Source organism: Diabrotica undecimpunctata, chromosome 1 (assembly GCF_040954645.1).
Source record: "Diabrotica undecimpunctata isolate CICGRU chromosome 1, icDiaUnde3, whole genome shotgun sequence".
NCBI classification, from domain to species: domain Eukaryota; kingdom Metazoa; phylum Arthropoda; class Insecta; order Coleoptera; family Chrysomelidae; genus Diabrotica; species Diabrotica undecimpunctata.
In genome coordinates this window covers 39547431-39561593 of record NC_092803.1, presented here as the reverse complement: position 1 = coordinate 39561593, position 14163 = coordinate 39547431, and the positions used below count along the sequence as shown (strand labels likewise).

The following is a 14163-nucleotide window of genomic DNA, read 5'->3' as shown; positions in this document are numbered from 1 at the left end:
CCATCTGTTTCTCTTAGGACTATACTTAAATCGTTCCATTGAATCCTATGTTCATTTTCCCATGCGTGTTTACATATTTGAGATCTATCAAATTCTCTATTTTTAATATAAGAGTGATGTTCACTTATTCTAACATTTAATGGCCTTGATGTTTCACCTAAATAAAACTGATCGCATTCAGAAGGTATTTTATAAATACAATTCTTTGTTCTTTCTTGTTCATTGTTAGGTTAAGTTTCAGATAAAATATATCTCAATGTGTTTGTTGTTTTGAATTTTGTTGAAATGTTGAATTTATTTCCCATATTTTTACTTTTTTTTGATAATCCTGTTATGTATGGTATTGTTATTTTCCTCGTATTATTCCTTGTGTATGCTGTAGGATCTCGTTCTAAGCTGTTCTGTTCTATTCGGTCGATTGTTGAAAATTCCTTATTTATAAACGATAATGGATAATCATTGTTTAATAAAACAGATGTTAACAAATATTTTCCTCTAAGAACAAAGTCTCATATCTAGTCACTATCTTAGAGATTAAAACATCCAGGAAAGGTAGTGTGTTATTATTCTTCTATATATTCTATTCTATATATTCTATATACTTTGACTTAACTAAGGCTTTTGACTCTATTGACATTGAAATTATACTGCATAAATTAGATGCCCTTGGTTTTCGGGGTCATTTCTTGAAGTGGTTAAGGTCATACTTACAACATCGTAAATTCCTAGTAAAGGTCGATAATAAGAAGTCATCTGTTTTTAATATTGATCAAGGTGTACCGCAAGGCTCCGTATTGGGACCCTTAATATTTCTTTTATATGTCAATGATTTGATAAATTTTTTAACTGCAGACCATACAGTTCTTTATGCAGATGATTCAACAATTATTGTAGTTGACGAGTCAACTGAAGTCGAACTCATTTCAAAAATGAACTTAGTAGCACAGGAATTTACAACCTGGTGTAAAAGGAACTCTTTAATGGTAAATGCAAAGAAAACTATTTGTATGCAGTTCTACTCGCGCTGTAAGCCATCCCATGGTTGTAAAATCACAGTTAGTTCTGAGGAAATACCCTTTCGTGATACAACACTCTTTCTTGGTAGCATTCTAGAAAGTAATATGACATGGGATGAAAATGTCACTAAAGTTTGCAAAACAATGAATAAGGGTTACTATGCGATCCTTCAGTTGAAAACCCTATTTAACACCAATTAATTGATAAGTGTGTATTATGCATTGGTTTATTCATATATGGCCTATAATGTTGTCTTATGGGGAAACTCTAGAAACTCTTCTAGAGTTTTTATAACTCAAAAGAGAATTCTTAGATTAATATTCAATATTGATAATAGACAATCATGTCGTAAATATTTTATTGAACACAGACTGTTGACTTTTCATGCTTTATATATTTATAAGTGTATTATTCACGCCAAAACTAAATTTCAAAATTTTACCCTCAACTCTGACTTTCATAATTACCCGACAAGACACGGGAGGTTGATAAGCGTGTGTAAACACTCCACAACTCTCTTTGAAACTAGCCCTGATTTTGCAGGATCTAAATTTTACAATTGTTTGCCACTTAATATAAGAAATGAAAATAATATTCAAGAATTCAAAAATAAATTAAAAGCATGCTTGATCCAATTATGCGTTTACAATCTAAATGATTATTTTGACTTAATAAAAGACTACAGGGAATGAGGACCGACGGGTTCAGAGACGCTCTATATCGCATATCTTTTTTTTATATTAATCTATATTTTATTGATTTTGTTTTATGTAATTGTCCTATATAACTTGTTGATCATGCTTTATGTACTATATAACTTGTCCTATATCACAATGTGATCTGATGGGATTAATAAAGAATATTCTATTCTATTCTATTCTATATTATTCTTTTTCCATGGTAAATGTTATTGTCTCTTCCTTATCGTATATATCATTTAGGAATATGTCCAACAGCTTTGATACATGAGGCTATATTAATTTTAGACAGTCTTCGACAAATTTCTCATTTCATTTTGAATTTCAATTCATCAATTTTTTGATAATTTAAATAATTTTAGTTTATCGATTACAAGCCTATGGGACATTTTTAATGGGTCATTTGACCCAGCATGAATTACATATAAATTAATTCTACAATATCTAATAACAACTTTAGAAAGTATGCCGCCAATTATTATCGGTACACAAAGAATGGGGCTTCAGGAATTAAGGGTTGCACCTTAGATTTCTCACCCCCTGTCCCACCAAAATGTACGGCGTTGTAAAAAAAATTAATTTATATACCGATTCGAAACTGTGTGTATGATTGCTGTACTGTCAAATTACCGAAAATCGGGAAAAAGTTTTTCGAAAATAACAAATTTTCCTGCTCCTGGTACCAATATTTTTGTAGGGCATTAGGTCGCGGATCATTATTATTGAATTATCTACATAGGTTATAAATGCAGTACAAAAATGTTTGGCCAAAAAAACACCCCCTTGAGTGGTAAATTTATCTTACCTGTGACTCACATGTACTGATAAGAATTGGCGGCATATCTAAAGCTGTTGTTACATATTGTAGTATTGTTTTATATGGGATTCATGCTACGTCAAATTACCCATTAAAAATCTCCCATAGGCTTGTAGACTATTCCTATCTATGACACATGTCAATTGCCACCTTCTTTAACGAATCATTTAAAAGACCCGTCATAATCCGTCCCGCAGAAAAATCACAAATCCCACAGGATAAACTGCTGGACGGAACGTCCCGCATACGTCCCCAAAAACGATTATTGTGGTTTTAGATGTAATATTCAATGGCTGATCAAATCTTCTCTGTCAGACAAATTTTTATGTGAGTCTAAACATAAACATCGAAAACTAGGAATATTCAAAACTGTTGTAAGAGAAAACAGGTACAAATAAAGACAAAAATAGAAACTGGTAGTTTTTAAAAGTAATAGTTAGTAAGACCTGAAGTGCTTTGTAGAGCAGAAACTTGGACTCTTACAAGATAATTGATGTAAAAGATGTAAAAAATACATGGTCGTAACATATGGAGAACCTTACTTGATAGCAGAGATAACTCAGGCTAATATGGGCAGATAACACGGAAAGGTAACACAAAGAAAGCCCTATTGGTGGGTTGAAGAAATCGACGAGAAAATAAAAATCAAACTTGATAAATACAACACATTTCTAAACGTAAAAACGGATCAAGGTAAACACGTATAACAAATAGCTCAAAGATTTGTATGAAGGGCAATAACCAAAAAGAAAAACTGCTTCAGAATTAACACTTACCTGGGAGGTAGCAGAAGTAGCGAAAGCTGGAAAGTACTTAAATCTCTTCGAAAAGAAAAGACTTAAAATATCATCTCCCCTATTAGCCTACGTAAATGGGACGAATACTTTGAAAACTACTGACGGAGGAAATTACAGAATATTTGCAAACATCACAAACACACTCTTATGTAAAAGTAAAGACAAACGTATTCCCACTTAGGATTGACAGTAGAGAAGTAAAACAAGTATGTCAAATGTTGAAAAACGGAAAATCATCAGCAGAGTTTAAGACATATGTGACAACTACCGAGGAATAACAGTTTTAGGCAGTATCTCGAGAGTTTACGGAAAATTAATAAAAAAGAGCATAGAAAGAGAATACAGTGATATGGTGGCCGAAAAACAGACTGGCTTTAGAGCAGGTAGATCGACTATTGACCATATCTTTGCGATTGCCAAACTTTAAAAAATGGCACGAAACCAAGTAATATACCTCCTATACGTAGATTTTCAAGAAGCATACGACAGTGTACCACAACAAACTCTATGGGAAGCTTTAGAAAAAACAAAACTTAAACATAACTCTAAAAAAACAACACGAACAAAATAAAGATAGGCCAAGAGATGTCCAAATAATTTGTTGTAGACAAAGTACTTAAACAGGAATGCTGTCTTTCCCCGGCTTTGTTTAATATCTACTTGGAGCAAGCGCTGAAGACTTGGAAAAGGAAATGTAGTGGGAATCCCTCTATACAGCATCACAATATAAACACTATAAATATATACTACTCAAACATATTCAGCAATATCAGAAATGGGGCTTAGGGAAGACAAGTCATTCGGCAACTAAACAGCATACTGTGGGATAATTCAATTTCGAGAGAATATAAACACAGAATCTATAATAGCATTGTCAAAATCATTGTTATATATAAAAATGAAATCTATCAACTAAAGACGAAAGCTATAAAGACTTTGGAAGCAACAGAAATGGATAATTAAAGGAGAGCGGCCCGTAAATCAAGATTAAATAGAGTAAGAAATGAGAGAATTGAAGAAATCATGGGCGTTAAACATAGAATAATAAAGGACATCAGAATCAACCAACTAAGATGGTACGGGAACGTACAAAGAATGGTTGATAGCAGAATCAAAAAAAAAAAAACTGGACACCGCAGCCAAGACGTAAGAGGTGGGGGATATACGCGGGACTAGGATATAAAAGCGAGAGGAACAGAAGAGTACCTTCTGAATGACCGAGACCAATGGAAACCAAATATCAGAAAATTTCTGATATATAAAAAATAAATCAATTTTCCGAAACCGGCGAAAAATATTATAAACTGATAACTTCAAAAGAGAAACAGCAGAGCACATTTTATGTCAGTGTGACATTCTGGCAAATGTGCGGTTCTTTGCATTAGGAGAAGAAAATCCACCGGCAAATAGCTACATGGAAGGTACAGTCTCGAAGCTACTAGACTTTATAAAAAGGGTCAGGCTAGAGAATGTTATCTAGGACTAGAGGACCACAATAGATCTGAAAAGGTCGCAGTGGAATAGGCCGAAAGGCCACCTCTCTTAATCTAATCTAATCTAATCTAACTTCAAAAGAACGGAACAATAGCGATCAGTGAAAAAACTGTATCGGGTACCACCAGGAGACAGAAGATATTGAGGAAAAATTAACTTCGCATCTTAATTAATTTAAATTAATTTAAAAATGTATAAAATAACTTACCTACTCGTATTTAGATAAAAAGGGATCTCCTACAAGTTCCTTTGGATCCAAGCTTGCGGCTTGTATTCTGTAACAAAATATTTTATTAGACATTTTGAACTATAAATACAAAATGACAAATTACAACATTGGAGCCATTGTAAGAAATCAAATTAATTGATTAAAAGCCGATTAGGCACATGATTTTGAATTTTATTGAGGATTATAGGTTGTAGCGACGAGGAGATAAACTACAAATCATTGATCTATCATCATGACTTTTTACCATGAGATACAGATTTTTTGTATATTTAAAATAAAATCATCATGACTCTTTACCATGAGATACAGATTTTTTGTATATTTAAAATAAAAAGCTAATAGAGTTTGAGAGTTTTAGCTTGATACTTAGCAGATTTATTTTTCTGTGATTTTTCGAGTAATAAAAAAGGGGTTATAATGCTCGTTCTCTGATATTTTTGATAATTTAAAGATTTTAACATCATTCTTAACTATTTTGTCAGCTGTGGTCCACAATTTTTTATAAGTTCTTTCGATATTCCTTTTTTTTTCGGAGTATTTCTATTTTTCTGTTTCGTTAAGACTTCTTGTAGTTCGTTCTCTGTTAGTTGCGTTGATTTATTTGATCTTGTTTCTGGTGTGACATTATCTAACAGGTTTATTTGTCTACCTTGTCTTATCCATACATCTTTGGTAATTGTTGACTTCGATCTCTACATTTCTTTCTGTAATCTCTAAAAATCTATCGCATTTTCTCACTTTTTTCTTCTTTATAACGAGTTCATGTGCCTCATTGTGACTTACACCACTAATAAGCTTCTGTAGGCGCTCTTTTGAAAAATCTAGTAAGTAGTTAAGACCAAGGACTCACAAATGTATCAAAAAATATTTGGTTTATTGGCACTTATCCAACATTTCGTCCTTGCATTATTAGCTATCTTTCTTTGTAAAAATAAAAAAGAATTAGTGCAAAAAGACGTTTTTACACTAACTCGGTTTGACAAACACGGTTTGAAACATTACTTAATGATAATGTTTATCAAGTAACATTTGACAATAATGTAATGATGCAACACCTTAAAATCCTTAACCGATTGAATCCACTTAAACAAAGTGCAGCGTGACTCATAAACAATCAACACCCACAAACAATGGATATTGTGTAAGGGACGCCGTGAAATTTTTAATTAATCATTTTTCATGTTCAATGGCATTGAAACAAAGTCTAGGTTCGAAGTTTTTATTTGTTTTCTTTCTATTGTTGTAGAACAGTCTATATACCCCTTGAATACACCTTGCAACTTTGGAGTAAGCTTAAACGGGCGAGACGGCATACTTCCACAGTTTAATGAACTTGGGGTCAAGTGTTTTATATTCTTTAGACAAGTGTAAATCACTATTATACTTAGTTAGAATTTGTAGTTATAAAGAATTTATTATTACCTTACTAAAATTATAAAAGAAAATGTAGATCAGTGAAGAACAATATTATCTTGACAAAATATTATCATTGTGATTTTTATTACTCGACAAATAGTGTAAAAAGAAAACTTGCTTTTCAAAGGATGTTAAAAACATAATTCAATTAATAAAGTCATATAAGCCATTTATTATCTTTAAACATCGACCTAGCACAATTTTTTGTGCTTAATCTTAATTTATTGAACTTTAGAATGCTAATACTTCCAGTGAAGTTGATAAGCTTTCTGAGGAGCATATTCCTTATCTTCGAGGATGTAAGACTAACTCGTTTCCTTCCTAAAAACATTTAAAGCTGTTTGCAGAACATATTAAGTACATATACATAGTCGCATAGTATATATTCTGCTGTTTCTTTTCTTTTTCGCAGAAACGTCTAAGGTGCTGATTGTATTAAGGTGAAACTTTAAACGACTGTTATTTAGATGAGAATTATTGCCGATTTAATGTCTTCTTGGTTGGGGATGAAACAGCTATTTTTGAAGGATAGTCTATCTTATTAAGAGTATTTCAGTGAGTTACTGAACGATACAGGAAACTGGGAGGTTAAAGAGGTTACACGTATAAACCGAGAAGAGGAAATATTTAGACTAGATCTTCCAAAACTAAAAGTAGAGATACCAGCTAAGGAACAGATCGCTGGGGTCATCAAAGCTCTAAACAACCACAAAGCCTCAGGAGCAGATGACATACATCTCCCTTCGTATACTGTTTTTACAAAAATACTTAGTAACACCACTATCATAGACTCTATAGACTCTCGACTAAAAAAAGAATATCTATCTGGGACATGAGAGAATTTGACGTTTCGCAGAAATATGTACGATTGGTCAAAATGACACTTAAATCAGCAAGTAGTTGGATTAAAATAGGAGGAGACTTCTCAGCACCTCTAGAAATAACAATCGGTGTAAGGCAAGGAGATATATTATCTACTGTGTTATTTAACTTGGCTCTTAAAGGAATCGTGAGAAGGTTACTAGATAACCCAGCTGGAACTCTGTTTTACAGAATGACCCAAAACCTAGTTTATGCAGATGCTATAGGGTTACTTGCAAAGTTATTACGATACTTGGAAGAATCCTATACAACTCTGAAACAATATGCCGAAGAGGTAGGACTGAAGAGTTTTCAGAGCAAAAACCAAGTTCATGCTAATAGCAAAGCAACAAGAGGAAGCACAAGATCAAGAGGTCACCATAAATTGACATAGCTCCAAGATAGACAAGGATGAAAACTGCCAACAAAAGATATTTCACTGTACAGCAGTTCTAGACAAGTCTAGACAAGTCTAGACCTGTCAATAGGATTACAAAGATTTGTACCTAAGCATAATCTATCTAATAGTGATTTATGGAAGCGAGACATATATATTATCCAAAAAGGATGAAAAAACGCTCAGATGGGAGAAAAAAATGCTTGGAAAAATTATGAACCAGTTAGAGACAGTAAAATCTGGAGATTAAGAAGAAACCGCAAACTTTAGCTGCTGTTTGGAATACCAGACTTTGTGACTAAAATAAAGAAAGGGCAGATAAAGTGGGATGAATTAAGAGTACGACAGGAAAGAACCATTAAGGAAACGTTTCTGGGAGCAAGAAACCGTCTGAATAGATGGCAAGCACAGTGATCTAGGGAGTTTGGAACTCTGACGGTGGTGGTAGCGAGCCAACAACAGGAAAGGAAATGGGGAGATGTCTTGAAGTAGGCTGAGATCTTCAAGGGCTGTAACGTTACGAGATACGCTAAGGTAAGTTAAGTTGAATTTTAGAATGCTAATTTTTCTATTTATAGAAATTTATTGGCATATTCTTTATCTTGGAGGGTTTGAGAGTAACTTATTTTTTCTAAGAACTTTCCAAGTTGTTTACAGAACAATATTGTCACATTCATAGAACGTTTTCATATTCGCAGAGTGTGCATATTGGTCCTTATTTTCACAGGAGACTAATAAGTATAAGTTTTTAATAACTTTCCCACCTGCGTTTGGCCTGGAATACAAAGACTGACAAATATATTTGCACGATCAAAAATTTGTAGTCGAGTCAAGCTAGTAATATAACCGACGAAACATCATACAAAGAGGAGATAGACATGGTTGTATTCTATCCCCAATGTTATTCAATTTATCCTCAAATAATCTATTCAAAATACCACTCAAAACCAACTAATGGAATGGAATAAAAATAAATGGTGACTTACTAATGGTTAAAGTAATTATTATATATTATTTTAGTAATTTTATCAGAAAGCATTGATCAGGGTTTGCTGAATCGTATCCACAAGTACGGGATGAAATGAAGATAAAAATGAACGATAATAAAATAAAATTTAGATATTTGAGAACTATTATAACGGACCAACTGGATCCTGACATAGAAATAATTCGCAATGACCAAAAACCTTTTTTAATAGGAACATTTTTTTTTAAATAACCATCTCAGCTGTGGCCGGTGTCAGCTTTTGTGGAGGAAGAGTTCTGAACTAAGTAGGGATTCTTCAGCACTCCGACTAAGACAGACTGGGCGGAGAAGTCCTCAACCCCGACACGGCGCGTCCCATATTGCTGATAGGGGACGTCCTGTATATTCAACTGGATCGGTGTGAATAAGTTTCGCCAAATAAGCACCCGCGGATCAACTGAGGACATGGTATAGGGCAATAGCTATGCCATTACTAACTCCAAGGCTAGAGAAGAACGCCTTAAGAAGGCCTTTTTAATAGGCTTAAAACCAGATACTTATAGGCGACAATCAGATATTGGTTTAATCGGTTGTAATACTGCGGTGTGTAAGGCAAGGAGAAACCAATAAACTAAATATTCTCAAGATATTATGACTATGGAAAGTTATGGAAAACAATAGGCCCCTAGTCCGTGGCAGACCTTAAATGGTCAAGGGGTGCTAAGAATCTCCAAGTTAAATGCTAGGAACCACCTGAAAGTGGAAAACAAAAATGACACATTGACAATTGGAACCTGGAATGCAAAATCTCTCTTTATGCCAGGAAAATCTCGTAACATCGTGAGAGAAATGAAAAGAATAGGAGTCAACATTCTCTGAGTCAGTGAAGTTAGGTGGCCTGGATCTGGACAGACAAACATTGATAATCATGTGATATACTATGCTGGTAATGACGATCCTTATCATTATAACGGTGTGGCATTTATAGTTAAACGAGAAAAGCAGTAAATGTGTAAAAAACTTTATACCTATATTTGATAGAATAGCTATGCTACAAATTAATACCACTCCTCGAAATATTAACTTTATTCAAGTATATGCTCCTACAGGAGAAAAACCAGAAAGAGAAATACGAGAATTCTACCAAGAGATCAAACAGCTAATGAAGATCGCAAAGAAAAATGCTGTAAACATTATTATGGGAGAACTACCAAAAAGAAGATTATATACACAGAAGAATATAAACACAAATAAAACAAAAGTAATGGCCGTTACACGTGCACCAAATGCCGACATTAATATTCGTTACGTAAACGATCTTGACTATGAAATTGAAATAATTCGTATATAGAATGCTAGGTCCGCTTTTCAAAGAATGAAAAAATTACTAATAAACTCAACCTGATCGTTGGATATCCGATACCAATTTGTAAAAACATTCATTTATCCCATATTACTATGCGGAGTGGAAACATGGACTTTCGGAATCACAAGTATAAGACGTGTAGAAGCCTTTGAGATGTGGGTTTTTTGAAGGATGCTGAAGATCTCTTGGACAGAGCACGTGACCAACAACGAGGTGCTGAGAAGAATGGGGACTGAGAGAGAACTCCTAAATATTGTAAAAACCAGAAAAACGAGTTATCTAGGAGATATTTACTGAGAAGAAAAATACAACTTCCTACGACCGATAATGGAAGGGAAAGTGGAAGGAAGAAGAGTTCCAGGAAGAAGAAAATGCTCCTAGTTAAAAAATTACCTGTAGAGACTCTACTGGTATGGACACACATTCGATACTAAGAACAGCTAAAGATAGAGAGCAATTTGCTGTAGTTGTAGCCAACCTTCAGTAATGGAGAGGGCACCTTAAGAAGAAGGAGAACCATCTCAGTTTCTCTTTGTCAACCATTTTCCATCCACTCCTGAATGTATGTAGGTCTCTCTCAATTGCTTCCATCTTTCTCTATCTTGCGCCAATCTAATCTACTGTTTGCCTGCCACTGCTCTTATGTCATCTACCCATCTTTTTGAGGTCTTCCCATGCTTCTTGTTGTCGTCCTTGGTCTCCATTCTAGAATTCTCTGTGTCCACCTGTTGTCATTATATCGGGCTACGTGACCTGCCCAGTTTAGAACTAAGAAAAATAATGGGCAAGTGCTAAGTTCGGCTAGTACTGTACTATGAAGTAGAAGCGTTTTCGCTAAAAATACCAACGATGAACCGAATTGAAGCATTAGAAATGTGGACACATAAGCCAATGTTAATGATTTATTGGACAGCACACACAATTAACACCGAAATATTGAGAGGGTCAACAAGAACAGAGAGCTAACAAAAACAGTTAAATGTAAAAAAATATCTTATTTGGAGCATATATTGAAAGGAAATAGATAAAAATCAAAAAATTTTACTAAAAATTCACAAAACGTTTTCGGAATCCATATTCCATCATCAGTGCATCTAAAAAGTATATAATATAATATATTATATAATTATATAATATATATAAATATATAATATATACACACACACACATATATATATATATATATATATATATATATATATATATATATATATATATATATATATATATATATATATATATATATATATATAAGTATATAACACATAATATATATAAGTATATATTAGGTGCACTGATGATGGAATATGGATTCCGAAAACATTTTGTGATATAGCCCGATTGGGTTTTTTAAATTATACACCTTTTATAAAGGATTTTTAGTAATATTTTTTATTATATATGGTATACAGCCAACTACAGGAACTTGTGATTTCTTGTGGAGATAAAAAGAAAGGAAACTTCATGACAGAGAAACATTCTAGATTAGACCAAAATACGAAACCCAGAACAACTTGTTCATATGACAGAAGACCGTGAAACACTTGCCATGGTGATCGATAACTACGTATAATTATTCTAAAATAGCTTAAAAAGAAAAAAGAAGAATAAATAATACAATATTTTTACAATTAAAAAAATGGAATGAACATAAGATACAGTTTCGTGGAAATATAAATAAACTTATCTTTCCCTACACCACTGAATACATTTTAAAATGAAATGTATCATGTTATATTCATCCTATGTGGGTATTTCTTTTATTTCGAAAACGTTTCCTATTCTCTTATTGTGGATAACGCATACATAAACGACCCTATTTTGCACGGGATTTTCCCTTGTGTGTATCTAAAAACGAGGTCAGCTTCTGTTCATGGGAATTTTATATTAATCGTAGCATTCCTTTCCTTGGCATTTTACAAAACAAGTGAATCATATACAATTCTTATAACACGAAAGAGTTCTTTTTTCAAAGCTCTTTAACCTTGGTCCATTTTAAGTTTTTTATATCATTTCACAAAATGTTTGTTTATAATTTTGTTAACTTCTATCGGTTATACACTGCGAGTTTGTTGAAGTGGATAATTATATTTAGTCACAATAAAACAAGACATAAGCAACACACTTTTAAATTATATTTTATAAATAAAGACTCAAAATAAGTATGAAATTTTAAAAATTAAATTCAAAAATTCAACAATTATTCTCTAATAGCAATCATTGATGCCATATTTTTTTTTATAAGTATCTCTATTCGCGTTCCCTTAAAATCAGACTACCATCTGAATGATAAAAGTCAAATCTAGACTTAACCGTGATTAGTTACGCCATTGTGATACGGTTTATTGATAATTATGAGTAGCCAAAAACTTTACGGCTAACACAATTTGTTAGGGTCTTTTTATGACAATACAAAAGAAACCAAATGCCTAGCTCTGTGGGAAACACCGACTTATAAGCTTGGTCAATCACATCACTAAAGCTTTCATCAAGATCATACATAGAATACTCGTAATTATATGATAAATGTGACTCAAATATTAATAGATCGCAGTATGGCTTTCGGAAAGCACTTGAAACTATAGAAGCAGCTTTCGCTCTCAGGGTGCTTACACAGCGGTGTAAAGACGTTAATAAGTATGTATATTTGTGCTTCGTGGATTTTAGAAATACATTTGACGATGTTAATCATGATCTTCTTCTTCACATGCTATATCAGAATTATCTGACGATGGCGATCACCATTGCAAATGCTTCTCGACCTTCTGCCACATGGAATAACTGGCCTGTATTTGTGCAGACAGGGGTGTATCTTATCTCCACTCTTCTTCAATATTTACTATAAGTAATTTTTTTAAAAATGCAACAGGTGGTCTAAAAATCAACGGTGGATTATTGCCAGTAAGACAGATGAATTATAAGAGATAATGGAAAGGGTTAATGCCATCAGTGAGCACTACGACATAAGCCTCAAGAAGTCAAAATGGATGCTGATAAGCAAACTTGGAAGTTCTCTACCGAATGAGCAGATAAAGTATGCTCATTGAAATTGAATATCATACGAGATTGGACAGGCTTGGGCTCGAACAATTTGCTAAGAAATGCCCAAAATCAAAAAGAATTTACCAACATTGTTACCGATCTTCGATAGGAGAAGACAGGATGTAATTGGATAACCGGGGATCATATGTCCCTACTTGAAGTAGAATTTTTACATCCGCACGTAAGTAGGGGAGTTTGGCAAAAAAAGAGTTGCACTTAAATGCTGAAGCCCTTTCGAGACGACCATGGAGTGCAAATTAGAAGAAGGTGCTTAAATTAGAGGACTGACTTTGCCCCGTAAGACGAACGACCATCATTAATGATTAATAGCAGCTTTAACAGCTACAAGACGCCCAAGCAGATAATATATGTATAGAAAAAGTATTGAATTTGATGCGTCAAGGTGAGAGACCTTCTTGGCAAGATATTAGTGCATGTAGTCCAGAAGTTACTGTAGCCAATGGAATTTTTTGGTACTAAAAGATGATGTTCTGTATAAAATCTTAGATAACGATGATGGTACAAAATCTAAGCTTCAGTTGATTGTACTTAAGTAAAGTGCCAGAAGTATTGCCTTGGTTGCATGACGGTGAATAAACCGAACGATGAGTAAACAGCTGTTCAAAGTTGTATCCGAACATCAAAGAGAATGGAACCAGCACATTTATTTATTCCTAATGGCCTATCGTTCGGCCGTGAATGAAACTACAGGCCAGATCCCAACCTGCCTGATGTTGGGTCGTGAAGTTCGTTTGCCCTGCGACTTAAGAGTTTGTAGCGAAGAAGCGAAAAACATGTAGATGGCCTGAAGTTAAGAATGAACAACATTTATAAACTTGGTCGACAACACATCCAGTTGGCCAGTGACAGAATGAAAGATCAATATGATTCTCTATTCAAGAATGAAAGCTTTGAAGTAGGTGATCTTGTTTGGTTGTATACTCCACAACGTCGTTGACGCTTGTCTCCTAAACTGCAAAGACAATAGGAAGGTCCATATGAAATTGAAAGAAAACAAATACGTAATATACCAAATTGAGAAGTTGCCAAAAGGTAAATCTA

General features: G+C 33.7%; 1 protein-coding gene across 4 annotated transcripts in view; it reads right to left on the bottom strand.

Moving 5' to 3' along the window:
- The window catches only part of LOC140448170 (multiple inositol polyphosphate phosphatase 1-like), a 133904-nt gene that overhangs the window by 63113 nt on the left and 56628 nt on the right, over window positions 1-14163 (bottom strand). For 2 of the 4 annotated variants that reach the window (XM_072541296.1, XM_072541304.1), the window contains exon 2: window positions 5036-5098. The gene's annotated coding sequence lies outside the window, so the exon portion shown is untranslated. Of the gene's footprint in view, window positions 1-5031; window positions 5099-14163 lie in introns of all 4 variants that reach the window. The other 2 variants (XM_072541282.1, XM_072541289.1) reach the window with 1 other exon arrangement.